We start from the raw sequence: 19347 nt of genomic DNA on the forward strand, positions 1-19347 counted from the left end.
TCAAATCCTACCTCTGCCATATATTATAAATATGATAAAGCTGAGATTTCTGCAATTATATAAAGTATAAATATATAAATATATATATGCTTTATATATATTATATATAATATATATATAATACTTAGAGTCCTTAAAATTGAAATGATTCAGGGATCAAACCAGGGCCACGGCTGTAACCAGAGCTGCTGAGCCATGAGGGAATTTCTAATTTATTTCTAATGTAAAGATAAAAATAATTTTTTTAAGTTCTTAGTGCTTAATATTTGTTCAAATGCTGCGTAGAAATTAAGGCATTTTAAAATTGCCAACACCAGTCATAAACATATGTTGAGTCATGGGGAAACTTCTTTCCACAATAACATTAAGAAATACATATTTTCTTATCATCATCCAACAGTCTTTCAGAAAATTATTAGAATGTGAATTAACAACACTGAATTACCAATTTCTTCATTGTATCATATTTACTAATTTGTTTTATTCATCCTAGGCTCCAAAATCTTAAATCACCTGCATTCAAAATAACTAAAAATTATAATTGCATATGAGAAGTTTAATGGTCCATTTGAAAATATTTGCAGTTTTAAAGATGATATTTCACAATTGATTTATATATTAATTGGCTTAACAATTCAAGTACCCACACGAGCAGACAGCATATACATGCACACATGTGCACACACAAACACACACAAAACACATACACATCGAATATGCTTTTGTAGATAAAGTTATATAGGAAAAAACTATTTTAAAAAACATATTTTTATAAGAAATCTATCATTAAAAAGAAAGAAATTAAAATTTTGAATATATGTGACAATACAGATCCTGTTAATGGGAATTCATAGGATGCACAGGTACTTTTACTTAGATGATCAGAGATAGTAATGTTTCTTTTTTTTTTTTTTTTTTTGTCTTTTTGCCATTTCTTGGACTGCTCCCACGGCATATGGAGATTGCCAGGCTAGGGGTCCAATCGGAGCTGTAGCCACTGGCCTATGCCACAGCCACAGCAATGCAGGATCCGAGCCACGTCTGCAACCTACACCATAGCTCGCGGCAACGCCGGATCCTTAACCCACTGAGCAAGGCCAGGGATCGAACCCACAACCTCATGGTTCCTAGTGAGATTTGTTAACCACTGAGCCACGACGGGAACTCCCAGAGATGGATGGTAAAGTTTCTAAATGATATTTCTCAATATATCCTTTTCTTATGCCTCACCTAAATGAGACAGTAGGAGGGACTCAAGACTGCTGTGCATAGAGTATCACTGTATGAGTGACAGTTGAAGTTTTACAGTTTGGGGTTTTATGAAGGGAAAAAGTAATAAAAATAGATTTTGGAGTGTGGATTTCAGTTAATTAGAATGATGCAAGATTAGCAAATCCACATTTATTAATAATGGCTGTGCAATATTCAAGTTAAATTTGAAGTTTTTATTGATATATCTAAACTATATGAGAAAACGTATGTCTGTGATAGTTTAATACTTATATTGGAAATTATTCTATAAGCAATTATTTTCAAAACAGGACGCTAAATGGAAACTCAGAAATAGGCATGCAATTCATTTTCCTACCTTTTGCTAACAATGGATCTTTATTCATAAGGCATAGAGCTAAAATGAAATATGTAGAAGTTTAGTTAACATATTGTTTTTACTTGAGGACAATATAGTCTAATCAGTTCCCTACTTGACCTTAATTATTATAATCTCTTAATTATATCCTTATAATCCCCACAATCACATCCATTCGAGTTCGCTGAAATGCTAGTGTTGCAGAAAGTTTATTAAAGAAAAAGTGTATTCTCAGACCACCTTGCGAGTAGGGACTGGGCCCCAATTTACAATTATGTTTTCCTTATGTCCCCATGCTGCTGATGTCCTGAGTGGGGACTTGATTCTTTCCAGCCCACACCCACTGTGTGTGTGTGTGCGTGTGTGTGTGTGGTACATATACACAATGGAATATTACTTACCCATTAAAAGGAAAGAAATAATGGCATTTGTAGCAACATGGATGGACCTAGAAATTATCATGGTAAGTGAGTCAGTCAAATGGTGAGACACCAACATCAAATGCTATCACTTACATGTGGAATTTTTAAAAAAGGACATAATCAAACTGAAAAGCTTTTGCACAGCAAAGGAAACCAAAAAGAAAACAAAAAGACAGCTTATGGAATGGGAGAAAATCCTTTCAAATGATACAACTGACAAGGGCTTACTCTCTAAAATATACAAACAACTTATGCAACAGCAAAAAAGCCAACAACCCAATTGAAAAATGGGCAAAAGAACTGAAGAGACATTTCTCCAAGGAAGATATACAGATGGCCAACAAGCACTTGAAACAATGCTCAACATCCCTGATTGTTAGAGAAATGCAAATCAGTACTATCACGAGATACCACCTCACACCAGTCAGAATGGCCATCATTAATAAGTCCACAAATAACAAATGCTGGGGGTGGGGGTGTGGAGAAAAGGGAGCCCTCTTGCACTGTTGGTGGGAATGTAAGCTCCTGCAGTGAGTATGGAGAACAGTATGGAGGTACCTTAGTAAACTATATATAGAACTACCATATGACCCAGCAATCCCACTTTTGGGCATCTATCCGGACAAAACTTTCCTTGAAAAAGACACATGCATCTGTTCATTGCAGCACTAATCACAAGAGCCAAGACATGAATCAACCCAAATGTCCATTGACAGATGATTGGATTAGGAAGGTGTGGTATATATACACAATGGAATACTACTCAGCCATAAAAAAGAACGACATACTGCCATTTGCAGCAACATGAATGGAACTAGAGACTCTCATCCTGAGTGAAGTAAGTCAGAAAGAGAAGGACAAATACCATGTGATATCAATTATATCTGCAATCTAATACATGGCACAAATGAACCTTTCCACAGAAAAGAAAATCATGGACTTGGAGCATAGCCTTGTGGTTGCCAAGGGGGAGGGAGTGGGTGGATTGGGAGCTTGGGGTGAGTAGATGCAGACTATTGCCTTTGGAATGGATGAGCAATGAGATCCTGCTGTGTAGCACTGGGAACTACGTCTAGTCACTTATGATGAAGCATGATAATGTGAAAAAATAGAATGTGTACATGTATGTATAGCTGGGTCACCATACTGTACAGTAGAAAAAAAATTGTACAGGGGAAATAACAATACAAAATTGAAAAAAAAATTTAAAAAAAGGACACAATGAACTTCTCTGCAGAACAGATACTGACTCACAGACTTTGAAAAACTTAGGGTTTCCAAATGAAACAGGCTGGGGGGTGGGGTGATGCACTGGGGGTTTGGAATGGAAATGCTATAAAATTGTGTTGCGATGATTGTTGTACAACTATAAATGTAATAAAATTCATTAATTAAAAAAAGAAGTATGAATACTGATATGTATATATAAGGATGCTTAAATTCATTGAATATAAATGAAGATTAAAATATAAAATGAGATTTTTTTAATCCTAACATCTTGAAAAATATCAAACATATATCTTAAATTATACCCTAGTCATTTATGAATATTCTCTGAAATCGTAAAAATACAAATGTGTCATCATTTTATTTTATGTGAAAATATCTCAATTAGATGTTAAATATAAGAATAAGTTTGCTTCAAAAGAAAAAAAGAGAGTGGCTGTCTGGGCATAGTGAAATGGGATTTCAAAAAGGCTGCCTCAAGTCTTTCAGGAATATTTATGGAAATAGATTTTCCCACATAAGTGGCCAAAGGCATTCAGATTCTAAAAAACTTCGGTTTTTATGAAAATCATATTTTTTGTAAGTATTTTCACCATGGTTTTCATGCTAACATAACTTGTTCACTACCTGTAGAAAGCTCTGAAGGTATTGCTCCTGGTGCAATACTCAGTTTTCTTTCCTTAAACCATCACCAACAATTTTTTAACCCCCAGGGTTTCTACAGGCTTAAAACAAACATTCTTTTCTTTACCAGTTGGTAAGGCTAGAGGTGAGGAAGAATAGCCAGAAGCTGTTTAGTGAAACGATGCCATTACATTCTTGAGAGAATGAAAAATAATCTGCTAGATTCAAAGAAAACAAACAATGACAGCAACAAAAAGAAAACAAAAACAAAGTGCTGTAAGCATTTCTACAAAAACTTAATGCTTTATTAAATCCTAAACTCCTTTTTACTCCTTAGGCTTAAACAGAACAAGCTGTTCTTCTCCTCATAAATACTTATTAACTTAATTCCAACATAATATCATACTGTCCTCCATACAAAGATTGATTTGCATGTAACAGATGGCTCACTCTACTAAAAAGGATAGCTAACTAGTCCAGAGTCACTCATTATAAACACACCCCTCTCTCTCTCTCTCTCTCTCTCTCTCTCTCTCTCTCTCTCACACACACACACACACACACACACACACATTCTCTTATACACACAAACTCAAATACATGAACAAAAACTCACATTTTTGTTCACACTCTTACACAAATACAAATCCATACAAACAAGTCTGAGAAAGCTCTCAGGATACTGGCCATCATTTTTATAATTTTCTATTATTTGCAGTATACTTAATAGAAAATTATACCTAGTAGATGTATTAGCAAATTAGCTAATAGAAAATTATACCAATTATACCTGTAATAATTATTGAGTGAAAGATTAAAATATCTCAAAGCAGTTTCCAATATAAAATTTTTATCAGCAACTACATTTGCTCTCTTTGTACTTAGAACTAGTGGGGCAGTTGCAAAATAACAGTAACACAATTTTGGAATTTGCACTTCTGAGGTTATAAGTACTCTTTCTTGACTTAGGGAAATATACCCTTAATAAATACATGTATACATACATAGATAACTACCTACCTACATACATACACAAAACAGTTACAGAAAAATACAATAGACAGAACAGGAATTTTAATTTTTTAAAATTGTTTTGTCCTGTGGACAGAGTTGTTTTACCCAATATTTACAAATATGGGCATGTATAAATTTATTTCCAATTTTCAATAGATGCCATAATGGACTTTTGCCATAACTGGTGTTCAATGAATATTTGTTGAATAACTTAATGATAGTATGAGACAAAAATTAGTCATCACTAAGCTTAATTCCCCAAAGAAATACTCAGAAGTACTTAAGTTTGGAAGAGAAAAAGTAGATTTCACTCATTCTTTCAAGCTACAGGCACTGATCATCAATTAACTAAAATCCAAGTCATGAAAGGTGAAAAAAATGAGGTTGCTGTAACAGAAGCAGATATAAGTGCTTTGAAAATACCTAACAAGAAGTGGTTTACAATTATACTAGAACAGTGAACTTCATATCTTAATCTTCTTGGCAAATCTCAACTTTTAATATAATTATGAATTTATTTTCTAACATTATTACAATTAAAGTTTGCAAGATCAATACACAAAGGGTACTTCTATTCAGAAAATACAACAATGCTAAAGATGAGTTGGTTTGCAACATTTAAATTTCTTACGTTGGTTTGTATTCTTAGGATTTCTGTCTAGACCACTCAAGTAGGCAAAGAACATTTTACCTTTACATAAAAAGGAAACTGTTAGCATTTTTTTTAAATAATATTTGCTAACTCAAAAATGCCATTAGGGAAATACTGATCCTATTTTTTGGGACGTGTAAATATTGGAAAAAAATCAGTGGATAATGTATTTTGTTAAGCAATAAAAATGAAGATATTATTACTAATTTAAATACTATATTATATACCATTAGTTTACATGATAACATTAAATTTCAGTTAAATATTTGATTAAAATTAAAAGGAGTGGCAATTTTTGATTGTTAAATCAAAAATAGTCATCTGTGTTGCATAGATGCAGCTGATATAATGTCTAAACAAAACTTTTTCAAAATTCTAGTTAATATGTTTCTGAGTTAACTACAGAGAAATATGAATCATTTATCTTAAAGAACCTATTGACATTTAATTAACTAACACTAACTATTACATGAAAATTAAATACTTATCTGAGCAATCTAATTGGAAGTGTTTCTGTGATGCTTTTATTGATTGGTCTAAAAACTTTAATTGAGTATCTCATCAGATTTAGCTGCATAGAGGAACAGCAAGGAGTTTTACCATAACACCATGCTGTACAGCAGAAAAAAATTTGTATTGGGGAAATAACTATTAAATAATAATAATAATAACAAAAAATTTTTTTAAAAAGTGGTTTTTGGAGTTCCCGTCGTGGCGCAGTGGTTAACGAATCCGACTAGGAACCATGAGGTTGCGGGTTGGATCCCTGCCGTTGCTCAGTGGGTTAAGGATCTGGTGATGCCATGAGCTGTGGTGTAGGTCGCAGATGCGGCTCAGATCCCGCGTTGCTGTGGCTCTGGCGTAGGCCGGTGGCTACAGCTCTGATTAGACACCTAACCTGGGAACCTCCATATGCGGCAGGAGCAGCCCAAGAAATGGCAAAAAGACAAAAATAAATAAATAAATAAATAAATAAATAAATAAATAAATAAATAAAAAGTGGTTTTTCCTTTTTTTATAATATGGGAGATAAATAGCTAGTAGGAACATTAAAATTTGTTTACTGATAAAAGAAATAAATTATTTTTAGACATTCTAAACACAATAACTATATCACAGAGTAAATTCCTAGAAGAATATTTCTTCAAAGATGAATCCTAGTTATCCTGATTTAGATAGTCTTATGTTATACTAGAATTATTCATCTTCCTGAACTCATTCAAAATATCAAATAAGGCTAGAAAAAAAGGATAATTTTTAAAAACATAAATAATAACTAGAAGTATTAGATTGTGGTTATATAAGCAGAATCACTAATTTTTTTTTATATTCCAAACCTACTAAAAAGCTAATATTTTTTTTTACTCAGTACACAAACATTCAAGGTATAAACACTAAGCACAAGCATCCTCAAGAATGGCAACATAGAGTAAATATATTTTAGCATAGAAAGAGGTATCGAGGCTAAAATTTTTAGTTCCAGTTTATGTGACATTTCATAATGTCTTAGTCAAATAACCTCTCATAATGCATCAGCATCTGAAAGTTAAATACTTCAATTACAATAATAAAATTGTAATAATACAGAGAAAGAAACTATAGTTTTTTGGTACATCTTAAAGCCCTTACTTAATATTATACATATATTTTCCTTCTTTTACTCCCAAGTTCAAAAATGATCTTAACCTAGTTAAAATTGTTCAATTCTTCCAACAAAGAGTATATATTGTTAGAATGTTATTTTTCTGGTTGAAGATTCTTCCCTTCTGCTAATAGAAATGTTATTTGATATAATTAATCACACCAAAAAGATGCAAAGATAATTTGAATGCATTTGATAGTTTCATATACATAATTATCTCAGGTAACCTATTAAAACTTCGATAGAGTCTGCTATGGACTGCCTGTTCGTATTCCCCTTAAATGTAAGTGTTAAAATCTTAACTTTTAATGTGATGGTATTTAGGAGGTGGGGCCTTTGGGAGGTATTTATGTCATGAGAATGGAGCCCTTATAAATGGGATTAAAGTTCTTCATAAAAGAGACCCCAGAGAGATTTCTAGTACTTTTTCTGCCATATGAGGAGGCAAGGAAAAGATGGCAGTCTTTAACTTGAAAGAGGAACTTCAAAAGAACCCAGTTATGCAGGTGCCTTGATCATGGACATTCAGCCTCCAGAACTATGAGAAGTAAAGTTTTGTTGTTTTTAAGATACCCAGTCTATGGTATTTTGTTATAGCACCCCAAACTCACAGGGGTAAGAAAGAAGCATTTTTAATCATAAAAGTGAGATATTTTTCATTTCATGAATGGGAATCAAATGAAAGAAAAAGTTATTCTACTTGATTTATTTTAAATATTACTTGCAACTATATAGTACATATAATTTTTCCCTGCCAGACAAGTTAAAACTCACTAATTCCTCATTCACCGAACTCTGATGTAAAATTAAATGTAAAAATCTCTAATTCCTCATTCACTGAACTCTGATGCAAAATAATATGTACTAGTAATCCTGGGAATATGCTAATACTCACGAATTTAGTAAAATAAGGAAATATCAGCATGCTTATCCAAATGCCAGGAGTATATATGACAATAGTAAAAATACATATTGAAGTCACTCTCATCTCTTCAAATCTATCTACAGCAAAATAATTTTCACATGAAATGGAGCACAGAAGTTACCTATAGTGCTTAACTTTATGTGTCTATTTAGCTAGGCTACAGTGCTCAGATACTTAATCAAGCACCAGTCTAAATGTTGCTGTGAAGGTATTTTTCAGATGTGACTAAATTTCAATCAATATGCACTGAGTTAAGCAAATGACCCTCCAAAATGTGGATGAGCCTCTTCCTCATCCTTAAATTGAAGGCCTTAAGAAAAAAGACTGTGGTTTCCTGAGAGAAGAAGGAATCCTGCCTGCACACTGCCTTTGGACTTGAGACTGCAACATAATTTTTCCCTTAGTCACCAGCCTGATAGTCTGCCCCATCGATTCTTGCCTATTGGTTCTAATTCTCCAGAGAATCTTTTTTTTTTTTGCCTTTTCTAGGGCCACTCCCATGGCATATGGAGGTTCCCAGGCCAGGGGTCTAATCGTAGCTGTAGCCGCCGGCCTATGCCACAGCCACAGCAACGCGGGATCCGAGCCGCCTCTGCAACCCACACCACAGCTCACGGTGATGCTGGATCCTTAACCCACTGAGCAAGGCCAGGAATCAAACCCGCAACCTCATGGTTCCTACTCAGATTTGTTAACCACTGAGCCACAACGGGAATTCCTCTCTGGAGAATCTTGACCAACATATTTTCACTATATTACATCATTAAATAAGTATGCTTTCCATTTGACTAAAGTTGTAAAATTATAATTTTCTTTTACCATTTCTGATCCAATTGACTTTTAAATCAACCTGCAGATTGGATAAAAATAAAAACAATCTACATCAGTAAGGAAGTCATTGCTAAATGTCAGTGGACTCTTGGGATGGAATCTATATTACAACGACAATGTGAAACAAAATGAGAGGTAAGTAAGTGGTAAAGTATCAAACATTGATGAACCTGTTATTAAGTATGACCATGATGGAGAGAGAGAGAGAGAGAGAGAGAGAAAGAGAGAGAGTCGAGGTCAAGAATAATTAATTTTCTAGTTTTCATTCTTAAATAATATGAAATATATACAGGAGGGTTAAAAACATTCAGAATGTCTGTGTACCCTTCATTTAGATTTACTAATCATTAGCATCTCTTCATCCATAAATATTTCAGTGTGTTTTGCCTAAGAAAAAGAACATTCTCCTAAATAACTACTATATAATTATCAAATTCATACAGCTCAGATTCCTATACATGTAATCTTGATCAGATTAATTAATCTAAACAAGTTGTAGATTCTTCAACTTTAAACTTACAGTAAAAAACTAGATTCTTTGGCTTTAAAATGACAGCACAAATTTTACATAAATTTAAAGAATTTCCAAATGACTAAGCTAATATTAACCCTGGATTACATCTCACATTAGTAACTACTTAAACAGAGATGAAGGTGAGACAGAAAGAGAATTTTAAAAAAAGATGAAAGATAAAAGAGCTGATCCTTGATAATGAAGAATTGCTTCTATAGGAAATCAAGACTCAGGAAAACTTATAGCTCTTTTGCATTCTCAGACTGCCAGAACAGGGACCAAATTTCTGAATTTTAGCTGCCAGACCCAAGTCTAACTAGTCACCCAGTAGCACTTCTCCACATGAAGATGACTGAGCATCCACAAATTCCTTTTCGTTGTAACACTGAGAAAATTAAAAGTGTTGTAATCTAAAAATAAATGACCAAGCAAAAAAACACACAAAAAATCAGGAAATGTATTGCTGGTATTAACAGATATATATAGCAGATATGAAAATTTTGCTAAATATCTCAATAATGTCTTTTATACCATTTTTTTTTCCCAATCTGGAATTGAATCCAGAAGCATGAATTGCATTTACTTGTAATGGAGAGCAATTTGAGTTTGTGATTATGCTTACCTGGTAAGTGGTAATAATTTAAAACAAAAGAAGGAAATGGTACAATTAAAATTATAGTTGCTGAAACCTTTAGGATAAGGGTGGCATGCAGCATATGTGTGAAAGAAGAGCAACTGAAAGTAGCTTTGCTGGTGCCAATACAAGTAAATTTGTAGGTCTACTGGCAGGAAATTGGTGCCTATTTTCTCAGTAAGTAAAAAGCAAGTTTATCTATCTGCTGAGTGTTAGAAAAGAGGTTGGAGGGTCAGAAGAATAAGTGACTGGAAACTTTTTAAGTAGTGTTGTGGAAAAAAATAAGAAAGAGAGAGGAAAGAAATGGAAAGTTGTACTGTAATATGGAGGGCAAACTTGAAGTTGAACACTTTAAATTTTATGGTAGCAACAGTCTTTAAGGTTGTATGATTTATATTGGCAGTATATGGCAGCCTCAGAGTGGAAGAGACAATGGCACATCTGAAATTTCCTATGGCTGGAATTTTTCCGGATGAGTTAAAAGCATGTACAATGAAGAAAATGCGTGAAATTTTTGGATGAAACTGCTTGAGTGATGTGCCACGTGGCCTAAAACAAATGATTAGGGGGTGTAAATATAAGAGGGGGGGAACTAGAGTATGTGTTAGAAAACAAGTAAAACTGGAGTAGATAAATTAAAGGATTAAAATTTCCAGTAGGCCAAAGATGATGTACAGTGGTGGTAGCTGAAAAAGAAAGATAGGCTGCAAAGATAGTAAGATACTGTAGAGACATGATACGGAGGCTTATATTAAAAGAAGTACAGGTGTAGCTATGAGAAAGGCTATCAGGTGACATTTGATGAATGTGTTACTGACCAGTTGCTAAGTGTCTATTTTTTTTTGAAATTTCATTTGGAATTTTAAGTTATCAAAAACGTGGACAAGTATTTAACTAGACAGGAAGATAGACCATAGGTTCCAAATCCCGCGATACATGAAGAAAGTTTACTTGACAATAATGAGACGGCAAAGAAGGGTACTCTAGCTGGTGGCGTGAGTCTTAAAAAAAAAGACTATTTTACAAAAGATGGATGAGGAGAGATGTAAAGGCAACATTGGAAACCAAGGACATCTGAAACTCCCAACTTTCAAATTTTAGTCAAAAAGGATATGCAAGAGAGGAAGAATTTGGTTGTCACTATCACAATGAGATGAAAGGAAGGTAGAGGGAAAATTTAAGAATGAGAGTCTGTTTACCAGCAGATAGAAAGTCCAAAATGTCCAGTGAAATTAATTTGGAGAGAGGAGATTGGAGGGAGCTTAGTTAGGGGAAAAGGAAGCACAGATAACTATGAGAAAGAAAGCGTAACTATGGAAAAGACAGTAGTGGTGACTGGCAGTAAGATTTTCTAGAGAGTTCCCATCGTGGCTCAGTGGTTAACAAATCCAGCTAGGAACCACGAGGTTGCGGGTTCGATCCCTGGCCTCGCTCAGTGGGTTAAGGATCCGGTGTTGCCCTGAGCTGTGGTGAAGTTGGCAGACGTGGGTCGGATCTGGCATTGCTGTGGCTCTGGCGTAGGCCGGCGGCTACAGCTCCAATTAGGCCCCCTAGCCTGGGAACCTCCATATGCTGCTGGTGCAGCCTAGAAAAGGCAAAAAGACAAAAAAAAAAAAAAAAAAAAAAAAAAAATTCTAAAGCATTCGCTAAGATAGTGATTAGAGTTCATCCAGAGTCTTTAGGGGAGTCAGCAGTGCTCTGAGTGGGCTACAGCCCTGATGGTGTTTTATTCTCTACCTAATAGCAGGAAACCAGCCTAATTAGAAAGAAAGAAGCAGTGGTTTAGATTCACTATATTTTATATGTGTTTTACAAATGAGTTACACTTATAGTTTCAGAGAATTGAAATATTTTACTTGCAGAAAAAAAATGAGAAGTTATATAAAAAGAAAACAGAAGCATCTGTTTTTGCTCAGTGTGAGATGTTGGAACCTCCATGATGGTGAGGGGGAGATGGAGAGGGTTTTCATGGGGGCAGGGAATGGATATAATAGAGACAGCCCAGCATGGATTTTTAGAGCCTTAGCATAGGTACTCAGAACCCAAGAAGAGAAGGAATGCAACACAAGGGATGGGACATTGTTTATACACAGTGGAACTGATCAAATAAACTTATAATGAACAACAAATGATAAAAACTAAATTTTTCATTGTGGGAGAATGGAGTTACAAATAAGGTTTCTGTACAGGTGAAATATTACGTTTCTTAATTTAGGTGCTGGTTTCATTAATATACAAGTTTTTGTATGAATTTCAGTTTTCATTTCTCTGCAACATGCATTTGCTGTCATGTCTAAGATTTTCTCTAAGTTTTTCTTCTAAAAGTTTTATAATTTTATTAAACCCATGAATTATTTTGAATTAAAGTGGATATGGTCCTAGGTTTTCTTCTAAATGTTTTATAATTTTACATTATTTTTTTTGTCTTTTGTCTTTTTCAGGCTGCACCTGCAGCATATAGAGGTTCCCAGGCTAGGGGTCAAATCAGAGCTATAGCCATTGGCCTACACCACAGCCACAGCAACGCCAGATCCGAGCCGTGTCTGCAACCTACACCACAGCTTACGGCAATGCTGGATCCTTAACCCACTGAGCAAGGCCAGGGATTGAACCTGCATCCTCATGGGTGCTAGTCAGATTCGTTTCCACTGAGCCACATTGGGAACTCCAGCTTTACATTTTACATTTAAATCCGTGATCTGTTTTCCATTGACTTTGTATATAGTGTGAATTATAAGAGCTAGCTTTCTGTTTGTTTGAGGGTTTGTTTTGTTTTTGTTTTTGCATAAGATAGTCCAGTCACTTCAGTACTTATCCCTATTGAACACTCAGCAAACTAATATCCATGAATCATTTTTACGGTCTATATTTACCAAAACTCACTGGGGAAAAAAATATTTTCCAAATATAATACTCAGTCTTGACATTTTAAAATTATATAGTTTTATCTCTAATCTTCATATTGTCAGGTTTTTTTTTTCCCCATTTTTCTTCATTCTTTTTCATCCTACAAATACTTGTCATTTTGTACCACTTAGTTTGAAGTTTTAGGGATACAGAATTGAAAAAAGTTAGATAGGTTTATTAAAAATGGCCTTGTCAAACATCCTACTGTAGCTCAGAGGGTTAAGAACTTGACTAGTCTCCGTGAGGATGTGGGTTTGTTTTTCGGCCTCACTCATTGGGGTAAGGATCCTGTATTGCCACAAGCTACAGAGTAGGTTGCAAATGCAGCTCAGATTTGGTGTTGCTCTGACTGTGGATTAGGCTGGTAGCTGCAGCTGATTTAACCCCTATGTGTCGCAGGTGTGAGTGTAAACAAACATGGCATTGTCACGTTAACTTGAGAAAAAGTAACAATAATTCCAATAATGCTTAAAAATATGACATAGTAATTATTAGGGAACTATAAATATAGCATCCTTACTAGCTGAAGAACGACAAGAAAGGGCTTAGAGAAAATTTAGTCTTTGTGTTTTTTCATCCCTGCATTCTCAAGAAGAATATATACTGTTTTGTTTATTAATCAAGACACACATACTAAATCAGATTCTATACAATTATCACATGCAGACTTTATTTTACTAAAGAAAAAATTCCACTTCCTACTATAATTAATATAATCTACTCACAAAGTCCAATTTTGTTCCATTACATAGTTTTTAATTTTAAAAATGTTCACCCTTTAAAACTGGCATGTGATAAAATATAGCAAAAAGAAGAATGAGGCTTGTTTGCCATTGCTACTCTGAGGCATACTCTCACATTCTTCATTCTGGATTATATATACACATATATACACACATGCATACACATACATACATGTATATGTGTGTGTGTTTGTGTGTATACACACATATTAGGCTTTGATCATATATATATATATATATATATATATATATATATATATATATATATACACAACACACACAGCATCAAAGCCTAATGGATATACACATATAGGATCAAAGCCTAATGGTTCTGTAAATTTTGACAGTTGATTCAAATAAATTCACATAATGTAGATCTATACTACCTGAATATATCAAAAGCTAGGTGTACTATTAAAGAAATAATCTTTTCTTCCATTAGAGATCTAAAACTGCTCTTGCCCATATTTTATTGGTACATTGCATTAGTATCTTCCAGTTTTACAGAATGTCATGCTGATATAGCTTAAATGATAAGATTAAATATAATCTGGCTTTATCTTTATAAAAGATTCTGTGACTAACTTTGGTATAAATTGAGCATGAAATGAATGTATTACTGCAAAAGCGTGAAAATAAAACCCATTATAAATGAGAAATTAATCGCTGCTATGGCAAATCATTTTGTAAACTGTAGGATTTTCTCTGAGAACTTTTTGCTTTATACTTTTAAAAGGTTTGTTGAAAAACAATCACTTTTTCTTTTCTCTTTACTTTTAATACTTTTGACTTTTATGTAAATGTTTACCTCATCTATTTAGTATATACTTGAAGAACTAACTAGTTTTTAAAAGTCTATCAATTTGGTGGCCATAGTCTCTATGTGCCTTTCACACATCTTTTTAAAAATCTCTATCCCATGACCTAAAATTGTCATAAAATAAAATATCTAAGCATAAATAATGTAAAATTAAGATTTCATTCCTTGATATGAAAAATAGGATGTGTCAACACTCTATAACTATTGAAACTAACCGAAAGTTTGGTTTCAAATCTGTTGGTGTTAACCACAATTTTTAAGAACAATTTCACACTATTTAAAAAAAAATTCCAGGTGAGTGTATCTTGCAATAGGCCATCTAGAAGAGTGGCAAAGAAAGAAATGAAATATAGTTAAATATAGTAGCCAGACATATTCAATATATGAAATGACATGTAAAGTAAGAGGAGATAAAATTAGAAGTCAGAGAGAGCCTAAGGTAAGGGAGGGTATATTAGGCAATTAAAGGATTTTCTGGGTTTGGAATGGTAGAAAAACAATGTCACTAATTTTATTTATTTTAAATTATCCATGAAAAAAAGATAAAAGATAATTTAGTTTTTTCTTTGGTTTATTCATTTATTTTGTGGATGTATTTATGCTCCTATAACATTTAAAAAGAAATTTTGAGTACTTGAAAATGCAAACATATTGCTATTGCATTTAAACCTTAATAAAAATTTGTAATAATCAACTCAAATATATATATATATATATATATATATATATATATATTTTTTTTTTTTTTTTTTGTCTTTTTGCTATTTCTTGGGCCGCTCCCGCGGCATATGGAGGTTCTCAGGCTAGGGGTCGAATCGGAGCTGTAGCCACCGGCCTACACCAGAGCCACAGCAACGCGGGAGCCGCGTCTGCAACCTACACCACAGCTCATGGCAACGCTGGATCCTTAACCCACTGAGCAAGGGCAGGGACCGAACCAGCAACCTCATGGTTCCCAGTCGGATTCGTTAACCACTGCGCCATGACGGGAACTCCTTAACTCTGATATATTTTAACTTTATTCTAAAGCATAGGAAAAGAAAAGCACTTCCAAATTCTTTTCCATTTGCCTAGTATAAGACTGAAATTTTTAAAAATTAAACAGAAAAAATCACTAAATACCAGTTGGCTGATTAAATATATGCAAAATCTCAAAAAAATATTAGCAAACATAGTTTAACCTCATATTTAAAGAACCACTGCTATATAATCCCAAAGTTAATATTCATGAAAAAATACATAATCACCCCTTCATTTGGAAAAATTCATATGATGAAGTTTGTGTGCACTCGTGTTAAAATACTGCATAATAGAGAAATATATCTATATTTACTCAACAATATGAAAACTAAAAACATAAATATGACATGTCATGATATATATATGTTTATAGATGTATATAAAATGAGAAAGAAGTAGAATAATTTACTATAAATTTGCAATGACAAACTAACTTAGAAAAGAGAAAAAAAAAATTTTTTTTGTCTTTTTTTGTCTTTTCGAGGGCCGCACCAACAGCATATGGAGGTTCCCAGGCTAGGGGTCGAATCACAGCTGTAGCCGCTGGCCTACTCCACAGCCACAGCAATACCAGATCCGAGCCGCGTCCGCGACCTACACCACGGCTCACCGCAACGCTGGGTCCTTATCTAACTGAGTGAGGCCAGGGATCGAACCCACAACCTCTTGGTTCCTAGTCGGATTCATTTCTGTTGCACCACGATGGGAACTCCACATATCTCCAAGAAAGAAATTTTATAAGGATTAAAAAGATGCACATAAAAAGACCATAGTTATTTGTAGGTAATAGAAATATGCCTGCAAAACCAAAGAAGATTAACTTAAAAAACATCCAAAAGTCTTTCCAAAATAGGTGAAACTTAATATACACCCATCAAAATACTTAAAATGCAAAAGACAATAGCAAGTTTTGACAAGTTGTATAAAAATTGGAACTCTCATATACTGCTGTTGTGATTGCTAAGTTAATGCAAATCTACTTTAGAAAACTACTGGGTAATATCTTCTAAAGCTAAACAGGTGATACAAATTTCCTAGCAATCCTAATTCTAGATATAAACCCAAGAAGATTTTATATATATATATGTACATGTATAGTATACATATATCAAACACAGATATAAAAGTTTGATAGTAGTAATATCAATAACACAAATTTGGAAATAGCCCATCCAGAAACAACAGATTGATACTCTGGGAAATACATCACATGAAAGATTATTTTAGGGAATGGTTGGGAAATAAAGATATTCCTAAAATACACCAATTTTTAATATTTGCTAATGTCAGGAAACACTGTGAAAACTCTGACAAAGTTACAGAGTATTTTGTTAAATTCTTTCAAGTTATCTTTGCCTTTTCTTGTCTCTGACCCATTTACAATCTATACATTTTAAGTAAATCTAAAACACCAATTGAAGTGATTCTTGACCTGAGAAATGCAATTGGTGTTAATTGCAATGCAATTTCTTATTGCTCTGGGTATGTTGATGGCTTTGCTAGTTTTACTTCTATCTATAAATTCATGTCCTCATTCCTTGTCTATGTATGTCTGACACTCCGGATTCTCCTGTGAACCAGCTGAAACATTGTTTCTTCTCAACAGCTAATGAGTTAAATAAAAATGTGGACATGTTCACATTACATTTGTATGAGAGGAAACATTTTAATATTGTACTACACTACAAGCATTGGACTTTTTTGTATAATGAAATGTTTCAACATGAAAATACTTTAAGTGATCCTTTAGTTAGAAACCTATCTTGTTTTATAATAACCTATTATTTTGGTGTTACCTTTCAATGAGTGATTCTTTTGACTTGAATTTTAATACAAATATTTGAAATATGATCATAGAGAGAAACCTACATGTGCAATACATAATATGAATTATCCATAACCTAGCCAGTGCAGAAAATTATTACAAAGAGCTGTAGTTCATTTAAAGATTCATTTAAAGATTTGACAAAATTACATATGATTTACTCATTTTTTGGAAAGATATATTCTAAAATCTGTTAATCTTTCCTAGAATGATAAGGAGATGTCAGAATTATGTCACTAAGAAGATAATTTTGAAAAACAAACAGATGTACACAAACTGTTCCAAGAAACTGCCTCTAAAATAAAATTTGTTTTGTGAAGACTTAGATTTAAAAATGGTTACTTGGAAAAGTTTTCAGCACCTAGAAAATATACAAGTATTCCTAAAGCTTCAGCCTACCAGAACCAATAAGAAATTAATCTCTGATTCCTACTTTATGCTGGGCAGATATGCTTCCGTTGAGTTAGTTTCTTTTCTGCAGGTAGTTTCATTTATGCCATATATTAGATTCCAGATATAAGTGACATCATATGGTATTTGTCTTCTCTTTCTGACTTCACTTAGTATGAGAGTTTCTAGTTCCATCCATGTTGCTGCAAATGGCATTATTTTGTTCTTTCTTATGGCTGAGTAGTATTCCATTGTGTATATATACCACATCTTCTTAACCCATTCAACAATTGAAGGACATTTAGGTTGAGGGTCTTCATCTCCATCAGGAGGTAGAATGAGCACCATGAACAAGAAGTGCATGGAAGTGCCAGCAAAATTTGCACCTCAGTTTGAAATGCACTCATCTCATGTTAACATATTGCAGCTGCATTTCTGTGTTCTCTGTCTAAAGGAAAGGTGTTCTTTACCTTTGTTCCTTATCATCTCTTGTTAACCACATGGTATGATTCTGCAACCAGTATAATTATCTCATCTACAGAATTCTCATGACATTTTTATAAAACTTGAGAGAATGTTCCAATCTTTGAAAACATTTTCCATATGAAGAGTTTCAATGGAATTTGAAATGTTGTGAAAAATATTACAATATACACTGATTAAGCTTTAAAAACTACTGACTGATATCAGTGAAGATGAAAATGTATGAGTTGAATTATGAATTCATGAAGCCCAAGCTGAACTTCTTCCTTTAAGATCAACATATTTTAATAAGGTATCATTTTATTCTACGTAACCATTAAAACCAAACATTGAAATTCTACATGTAGTCACTTAAGTCATTGAATTACAACTTATTACTCCAGAAATACGAAAAAAAAATACCATATTAGATATAAAGAAAATCACTTAAAATGAATCAAGGGGTTCTTTGCAGTTTTTGATTTGGAGGTACTAAGTATTCAAGTGGGAAGGATATGGGTCATAATCAATCTGTAGAGAAGGGTGAGAGGTGGTATCATGAATTCCAATGTGAATGTATTAAGATTGAGATGACAACAGGCATCATTCATTTGAGAATATGAAGTAGGCTGGTGAATTTATGAGGATGTTTGGAATGAGTCTGTGAGTTAATTTGAGTGTTAATAGTATGTAGATAAGAAAAAAATATGTGTTATATTTTAATGCCTAATGCTATATTTTCATTGAAAATGAAAATTTCAAGACACTAGGGTTGGGTAAATATGTTAAGCAATTTTGTCATATATTTAAAAATAAGTAATTGGTTACAAATAACCAAGAAATGGTTTTAAAAAGCTGATTTAAAAATATTTTATCATGCAATAAAATTGTAATTTTCAATGACTATGTATAAGAAAATAAAATGTTTGAAGGATAATAATTTATATGCATAAATACAAGATACAAAGAGAAACATAAAAAGGTTTATTCTAAGAGAGGGAGATGAAGTTTTTCTTCCACTCATATATTGTTGCATACATCAATATATGAGGAGATGTTTTATATAGCTATGATTAACATGAACTAATCTTGGGGTTAACTAATCTT

Source organism: Sus scrofa, chromosome 8, assembly GCF_054392235.1.
Source record: "Sus scrofa isolate SSC_HxYL_T2T_F1_AM1 chromosome 8, Sscrofa_HxYL_maternal_Yorkshire_Landrace_v2.0, whole genome shotgun sequence".
In the NCBI taxonomy this organism is placed as follows: domain Eukaryota; kingdom Metazoa; phylum Chordata; class Mammalia; order Artiodactyla; family Suidae; genus Sus; species Sus scrofa.